The sequence below is a fragment of the Impatiens glandulifera genome, chromosome 3 (assembly GCF_907164915.1).
Source record: "Impatiens glandulifera chromosome 3, dImpGla2.1, whole genome shotgun sequence".
Taxonomy (NCBI): Eukaryota; Viridiplantae; Streptophyta; class Magnoliopsida; order Ericales; family Balsaminaceae; genus Impatiens; species Impatiens glandulifera.
Genome location: NC_061864.1, coordinates 47,597,174 through 47,605,536, shown reverse-complemented (window position 1 = coordinate 47,605,536; position 8,363 = coordinate 47,597,174).

Here is an 8,363-nt window from a genome sequence, read left to right as displayed (position 1 = left end):
GTGTTATGTTTTAGTTAGTGGTACTGATGCGGTGCGAGTCGAAGAGGCGTTTATGCGAAAGTTGCAGCATCCGAAAATATCTCGCAAGTGTCAGATTTCGACGATTGCCTAGTGTTTTTCGGGCGGAAACGTTTAGGGGCTCAAAATCGCATTTTTTATTAGTTTCGGGTGTTTTTTGCAATTTATTAAAAGTTGTTTATTTCTTTTGCAAGCTAGGGTTTGAGTATTTAAAGGATCTTAAAACACTTTGTTAGGGGAAGATTATTAATCAGAAAACGAGGTTTCCTCAATATCTATCGACTTTCGGTATTCGTAAGAATCAACGAATCTTGATAAAGATTCATCCTAGCCACGCACGCTGCATCAGTTGGTATCAGTTTCCAGTCGACCCTGAGGTATGCCGCCCCGAAGACAGCCGCGCAACCCTACCCCTGGTGCTGATGATGGTGACCTTGCTGAGTTGCGACGTGAAAACGCTGAGTTTCGCCGTGATAACGACGATTTGAGGCGGCAGGTTGAATGGTTGACGCAACGGATGGATGCATCTATGCACATGCACCACCCTGAAGATGATGTTACGATGACAGATGAAAACCCTCTCGGTGGTCTTCGGAATCGATCCCCTGAACGCCCCAATCATCGCTGGGAGCAGGCTTTCAGGGTGGACATCCCTAAGTTCGATGGTAGTCTATCACCGGAAGAGTTTATTGATTGGCTTTCTCAGGTTGAAGAGATTCTGGATTTCAAGGAAGTTCCTGCAGATCGTCGTGTACCCCTTGTTACGATCCGCTTACATGGTCGTGCACAAGCATGGTGGCAGCAGTTGAAACAGACACGTGTTCGTCATGGTAAGGCAAAGCTCACGAATTGGGACAAATTCAGGAAGCATATTAGGGCTGCGTTTCTACCATATAATTACGAACGTAACCTGTACCAGCGGTTCCAGAATCTTCGTCAGGGTTCTCGTTCCGTGGATGACTATTCCACTGAGTTTTACACCTTTGTGGCTCGTGTTGACCTGTCTGAGTCCCCTCTCCAGTTGGTTTCTCGCTATATTGGTGGCCTTCGCCTCCAGTTGCAGGATATTTTGAATATGTTTGATCCCTTGACTGTTTCTGAGGCACATCAGCGTGCTTCACAGGCTGAGAAACAGCTAGCCAGGCGCGGTTCGGGTAGCTTTGGAAAACAGGTTGTCCCCACTAGTGGCATTGGTTCTTCTTCCCAGTCGGCCCATCCCACCCCAGCCCCCCCCGCGGCACTACAGCCCCCCCGCAGGGACGTCCCGGTGGCTTGCGTTGTTTCAATTGTGGTGAAGTTGGCCATCGCCAAGCAGAGTGTCGCAACCCAAAGTCCACCAATCGTGGTCTTTTTACTGAGGTGGATGATCCTGACTCTGCTCTTCCTTCAGATTCAGCCCCAGTGTATGATGTTTATGATGATGAGGCAGCGGAGGAGTATGTTTCTGGTGATGTTGGCCCCCTTTTGGTGATTCGTCGATCATGTTTAACCCCTCGTGCTCCTGACAACGAGTGGTTACGCAATAATCTGTTCCATTCCACTTGTACCATCGGTGGCAAAGTTTGCACCTTCATCATTGATGCTGGGAGTTGTGAGAATGTGATTTCTGAGGTTGCAGTTTCGAAGCTGGGTCTGTCCACTGAACCTCATCCCAAGCCTTATCGCTTGTCCTGGCTGAGTCAAGGTACGGATGTTACAGTTTCGAAGCGCGTACTTGTTAATTTTTCCATTGGTTCCCATTATCGTGATGCTGTATATTGTGATGTGGTTCCTATGGATGCTTGTCACCTTTTACTTGGTCGCCCTTGGCAGTTTGATCATTCTGTTATACATGATGGGCGTGCTAATACCTACACGTTCTTATTTCATGGTACCAAGATTGTGTTGATGCCAAATCAGCCCAAGAAGGGTGCTGCCCCCACTCATCATGCGTCCCCCCCTGCCACCTTGTTGTCTCGGGGTCCTTTTCAGACCGCCATGGTCGAATCAGGCATGGTGTTTGCTCTATTTTGTTCGCTGATTACCTGTGGTGCTAGTTCTGAGGTGCCTATTCCAGTGCAGCCGCTGTTACAGGAGTTTGCAGATGTTTTTCCTGAGAATCTGCCTTGTGCCTTGCCTCCTTTGCGTGATATCCAGCATCACATTGACTTGGTTCCAGGTGCTGCCCTACCCAACCGTCCTCATTACCGCATGAGTCCCAAAGAACATGAAGAGTTGCGTAGACAGGTGGAGGACTTGCTGGCTAAGGGACACATTCGAGAGAGCCTTAGTCCCTGTGCTGTCCCGGCCCTTCTTACCCCAAAAAAGGATGGGTCTTGGCGTATGTGCATTGATAGTCGTGCTATCAACAAGATTACAGTGCGTTATCGGTTTCCTATTCCCCGGTTGGATGACTTGTTGGATCAGTTGGGTGGTGCTTCTGTGTTTAGCAAACTGGATCTCAAGAGTGGATACCATCAGATTCGTATTCGCATGGGTGATGAGTGGAAGACTGCCTTTAAGACTCGTGAGGGCTTATATGAGTGGCTGGTTATGCCGTTTGGTCTGTCGAATGCTCCTAGCACCTTTATGCGTGTGATGAACCAGGCTCTTCGCCCTTTCATTGGGAAGTTTGTAGTCGTTTACTTCGACGACATCTTGATTTACAGTGACAGCGAGGTAGCACACCTCTCCCATCTTCGTGAGGTGTTATCTGTTCTCCGGCGTGACAAGTTCTATGCTGCTTCCTCGAAGTGCACATTTCTTACTGATTCTACCCAGTTCCTCGGTTATGTGGTGTCTCGGGAGGGCCTGAAAGTGGACCCGAGTAAGGTACTGGCTGTCAATCAGTGGCCCCGCCCCTCTTCGATCACTGAAGTTCGCAGTTTTCATGGCTTGGCTTCCTTCTATCGGCGTTTTATTCCTCACTTCAGTAGTGTTACGGCTCCTATCACTGATTGTATGAAGGGGGTTAAGTTCTTCTGGACGGATGATGCCGAGGCTGCCTTTGTTGAGATCAAGCACCGACTCACTTCAGCCCCTATTTTGGTTCTTCCTGATTTTTCCCAGCCATTTGAACTACATTGTGATGCTTCGAAATTGGGTATTGGGGCTGTACTTAGCCAATCTGGGCGTCCTGTTGCTTATTTTAGTGAGAAACTGTCTAGCGCTAAACTTCGTTTCAGTACCTATGATATTGAGTTCTATGCTATTGTCCAGGCAGTCAAACACTGGCGTCATTATTTATTTCAGCGGGAGTTTGTCTTATATACGGATCATGATTCCCTCAAGCATCTTGGTGGTCAGGACAAGATTTCTCATCGTCATGCTTCGTGGGTCTCTTATTTACAGCAGTTTACTTTTGTGATTAAACACAAGGCTGGTGTGTCTAATCGCGTGGCTGATGCTTTGAGTCGTCGTCATGGGCTGTTGGCGGAGATGCGTGTCCATGTACCCGGCTTTGATTCGTTTGTGGACCTCTATCGTGATGATCCTTTCTTTTCTCAGGTCCTCATTCGCATCCAACAGGGGGATTCGAGGGACTTTGTCTTGGAGGATGGGTTCCTTTTCCGCGGTGTGCAGCTGTGCATTCCATATTGCAGCCTGCGTTTGAGGATGATTCAGGAACTCCACAAAGAAGGCCATGTTGGGCGTGATCGTACCTTCCAGCTTCTTGCAGCTTCTTATTTCTGGCCTTCGATGCGCAAAGAGGTGGGGCGTTTTGTTGCTCGTTGTCGTGTTTGTCAGTTGGCTAAGGGCGCTTCGACTAATGCCGGGTTATACTTGCCTCTGCCTATTCCCACTCAACCATGGTCTGATGTCAGTATGGATTTTGTCCTTGGGCTGCCACGTACCCAGCGTGGTTCTGATTCGATTTTTGTGGTGGTTGACCGATTCTCGAAGATGGTTCATTTCATTCCCTGCAAGAAAACCTCTGATGCTGTGGCTGTTGCACAGCTTTATTTCAGGGATGTGTATCGCCTTCATGGACTTCCTGCCTCCATAGTTTCTGATCGGGACACTCGCTTTGTGAGTCACTTTTGGAGGAGTCTTTGGCGTTTGGTTAATACTCAGCTGAATTTTAGCAGTGCCTATCACCCGCAAACTGATGGCCAAACTGAAGTTGTTAATAGGTCTTTGGGGAACCTTCTGCGCAGTTTAATTGGGGATCATCCTAAGGCTTGGGATCTGAAGCTGCCTCAGGCCGAGTTTGCTCACAATCATGCTGTTAATCGCTCCACTGGTTTCAGTCCTTTCCATGTGATTTACGGGCTGTCTCCGCGTGCTCCTCTTGATTTGTTAGCGCTGCCCAGCAAGGTGCGTCCTCATTCCACTGCTGCGGATTTTGTTGGTCAGTTGGCTCAGGTTCATCAGACCACTCATGACCGCTTGGTTGCTGCTACTGCCAAGTACAAGGAGAAGGCTGATTCGAGAAGGCGTGCTGTTGATTTTGAAGTTGGTGACTTTGTGTGGGCTATTCTGACTAAGGATCGTTTTCCAGCTCATGAATATAGCAAGCTTGCTGCTAAGAAGATTGGTCCTGTTGAGATTGTGGAGAAGATCAACCCCAATGCTTATCGTTTACGCCTTCCCAGCCATGTGCGTACCTCTGATGTGTTCAATGTGAAGCATCTTGTTCCTTTTGTGGGTGAGTCTTCTTCTGATGAGGATGATGCGGTTCCAGATTCGAGGACGAATCTTTTCTACCCTGGGGGGAATGATGCGGTGCGAGTCGAAGAGGCGTTTATGCGAAAGTTGCAGCATCCGAAAATATCTCGCAAGTGTCAGATTTCGACGATTGCCTAGTGTTTTTCGGGCGGAAACGTTTAGGGGCTCAAAATCGCATTTTTTATTAGTTTCGGGTGTTTTTTGCAATTTATTAAAAGTTGTTTATTTCTTTTGCAAGCTAGGGTTTGAGTATTTAAAGGATCTTAAAACACTTTGTTAGGGGAAGATTATTAATCAGAAAACGAGGTTTCCTCAATATCTATCGACTTTCGGTATTCGTAAGAATCAACGAATCTTGATAAAGATTCATCCTAGCCACGCACGCTGCATCAGGTACTTAATGGGATCAACTCAAGTAGTGGTTGGTTACCTATCTTTATTTATTTTCTATAAATATTCATATATTTTTATTAATTATGAATAACAACAAAATTGAGATTTTCCTCTAGTGATAGAAATAATCAGAGGGGAACTCAACTGATTCTATCATCTCATATTTTCTAAGTACTTTCTATGTCTATTTAACCCCCAAAATCTAAATATATTTAACCAAATCTCTCAATTCTTCACTTATCCTTAGTCATTCAAAAGGTCAATATCATCTAGATCTATCAAAAAAAAAAAAAAAAAAATTATGGCACCACTATTGCAAAAATCTAAAAAAAAAAAAAACAATTATGGCACCACTATTGTAAAAATCTCAAGCATAGTCCATCTATGATATTTTATCACCCACTATGTTAAACAAGTGGGATGTCACTCAACAGATTTTTCACGATGCCACTTTGCGAGAATATCGACATCAACCTCTTGTTCGACGATGATCAAAACTATTATTTTGGCATTACAACTGCAAAACTCAAGCGCCGTTCATCTGCAATATTTCACCCACTATGTTAAACAAGTGAGATGTCACTCAACATATTTTTTATGATGCCGCTTTGCGAGAATATCAATATCGACATCGACCTCTTGTTACGGCGATGATCAAAGCCATTATTTTGGCATTACAACCGCGAAACTCAAGCGTCGTTCATCTGCAACATTTCACCAACTATGTTAAACAAGTGGGATGTCACTCAACAGATTTTTCACGACGCCACTTTGCGAGAATCTTGACATCGACCACTTGTTCGACGATGATCCTCAACGCCATTGTTTTTTTAGTTGTACGAAGAATTTATATGTCTTCTAATTTAATCTAGAATTACTAGTTGGAGGGGAGTGAAAATATTCAAACTAATATTCAAACCAGTAGTTATAAATTATATCATGAGTGTTATGTTTAAAATATTCAAACGACGACGTTCGCCCCATCTGTGCGTTGAAAGGCCCTAAAAACACTGTTTTGCGATCTTCCTGGATGCTGGTAGCACGTTAACGATCCACACGCGTTGGGCCAACGCTTGTCACTTCGTCGCATTGACGCGCCTGACTGCCGATGATGGTTTGCGGCTGCCAGATCGCCGTCTATTGCTCTCCACTACGGCCGCGGATAAAATAAATACAAAAGGTTATTTATGTTTTAATTGACATTGTTCAATATTTAATAATAAATTTGAAATTTAACTAATACACATCAATTTTTAATTAATTATTGATTTTAATACGGTGTAATAAACACAAACATATTTTTTAAAATTATTTGTGGATTCATAATTATTTAGAAAAAAAAATGACGGTCTAACTACATTCATTTCAATCATTTGCAATTAATAACATTTTTTTCTCCAAATATATATGTTAAATGACAATCTTGACTTTTATGCCTTGTTAAACGTTCAAATTCTATGATATTTGTGAGGAAATTAATTGCCAAATTCGAACCAAGATAAACTTTGGCTGTGACCATAAATGTTTTCATAAATTTCCGTATTAAAATCCAATAAAAACTTAGCTTGTTTGATTTGGGTTATTTGAAGATAATAATTGGTTTATAACAATCAGTTTATATTTAAAAAAAAGGTTTTTTTTTAACTTTTTAAAGACTGAAATATCTTTCTCTTTAATATCTTTTCATATACACAACATTCTCTTTAATATCCAACCATTCTCTTATAGGTTAAATTTCAACCTAAAGCCCAATAATGGAAGCAAATTTGTTTGTGTGGGCAGGAAATCTCTCCGTCTTTAGGACAATTGTAGACATTAAATTTTTACATCCCGAAATGAAAATAAATTTATCTGGTTCAGTATGATGATCATACTTAATTATTGGACCGGAGGAGCAAATATCAAAATTAATTTCAGAATTGACTCAGAACAACGCTCGAGTAGCGGTCCAAATGCCAATTTCCAAAAATACTCGAGCTTAAGACATTTTCATACGTTTAGAATGATCAATTTGAAAAATCATGAACTTTGTGTATACGGGTTATTGTTGGACAAAATGCCATAAAAAGGTTCATGATACAAAGTTCATGATTTTTCACAAACATATTTTTCACCTACACATATTATACACAAATATGTGTTTGGTGCTATGAGCTTGGTAAATAAAATCCTAAAGGGATTAATAACTTGAAAAATTCACCCAAATCGCTATACTCAACAGAATTAGCTGATATTGGATGATTTGGAAAGCTTGAAGATTCCTCTACAAGATCTGCTTGTATCTAAAATAGAGTTGAAGCTCTTAACCCCTCGAAATTGTAGGTACAAGACAATATGACTTAGACGTGATCAAACCGAACATGCTTGCAATGTTTATTCATAACTGAAACTGTCGTGCTTCAAATTTGGATTGTGACCTACGATTTGAAAGCTAAGACGCAACCCGTTCGAATGACACCGGTCATGTGTCTCCATTCGGCGGATAAGGTGGTTAATTTAGTTCGACAATCCGATGCAAGTTCACCCATTTTAGTCCTAAAGTGAACTAAAGCATGGTGTGACTTGAAAATTCATATCTTTTGATTGGCTCAACCATTTGGAGCAAATGAGATACCTTTGGAAAGGACATTGAGTTTGATTTTTTGATAGTAATTAGTACTCATAGTTCGACCTACATCCCACATTAGGTTGCCCGTAAGTCGAGCTGTTCATTTCGAGGCCACCAATGTTCATTCAAGAATTGCATGAATTTACGGCCAATCCTGTAGATTTTATGCAATACCATTGCTGTAGCTAGAAAGCACACATTTCCAACGCACCCTATCTCAACCTCAATGGTGATCTGAGTCAAAAGTTATAGCTACTTGATGTTTCAATTGAACAAAGACGACTGAAAATCGAAATAAGAAAATGCCTAACTTAAAAAAAGGGTAACTCGACCTACACTTGACCATTTGGCTCAAACAAAGACTCAAGGTGTAGCCTAACCGATTACCTAAAAGAAGAAATTCAGCCCATACTTGGCTGAGTAGAGAAATAGGTCGGTTCAACACATTAACCGAGTTACCAATTTCTTAAAACTCTAATTTCTAAGTTACCCTTGCCTAAGGGTATTTAAGAAGCTTATCTCATTAAATTAAGCACGAATGATTCATTTGCCAAGTTTTACATTCATACTATAGAGAGAAAGACTCGAAGAAAAAGCAACCAAAGTAAGAACATGTTAAGGTGTAGACATAGAAATTTGACATACCCAAACTTATAAATATTATTATTATTTTTATAATTACATTAGGAAAATATTT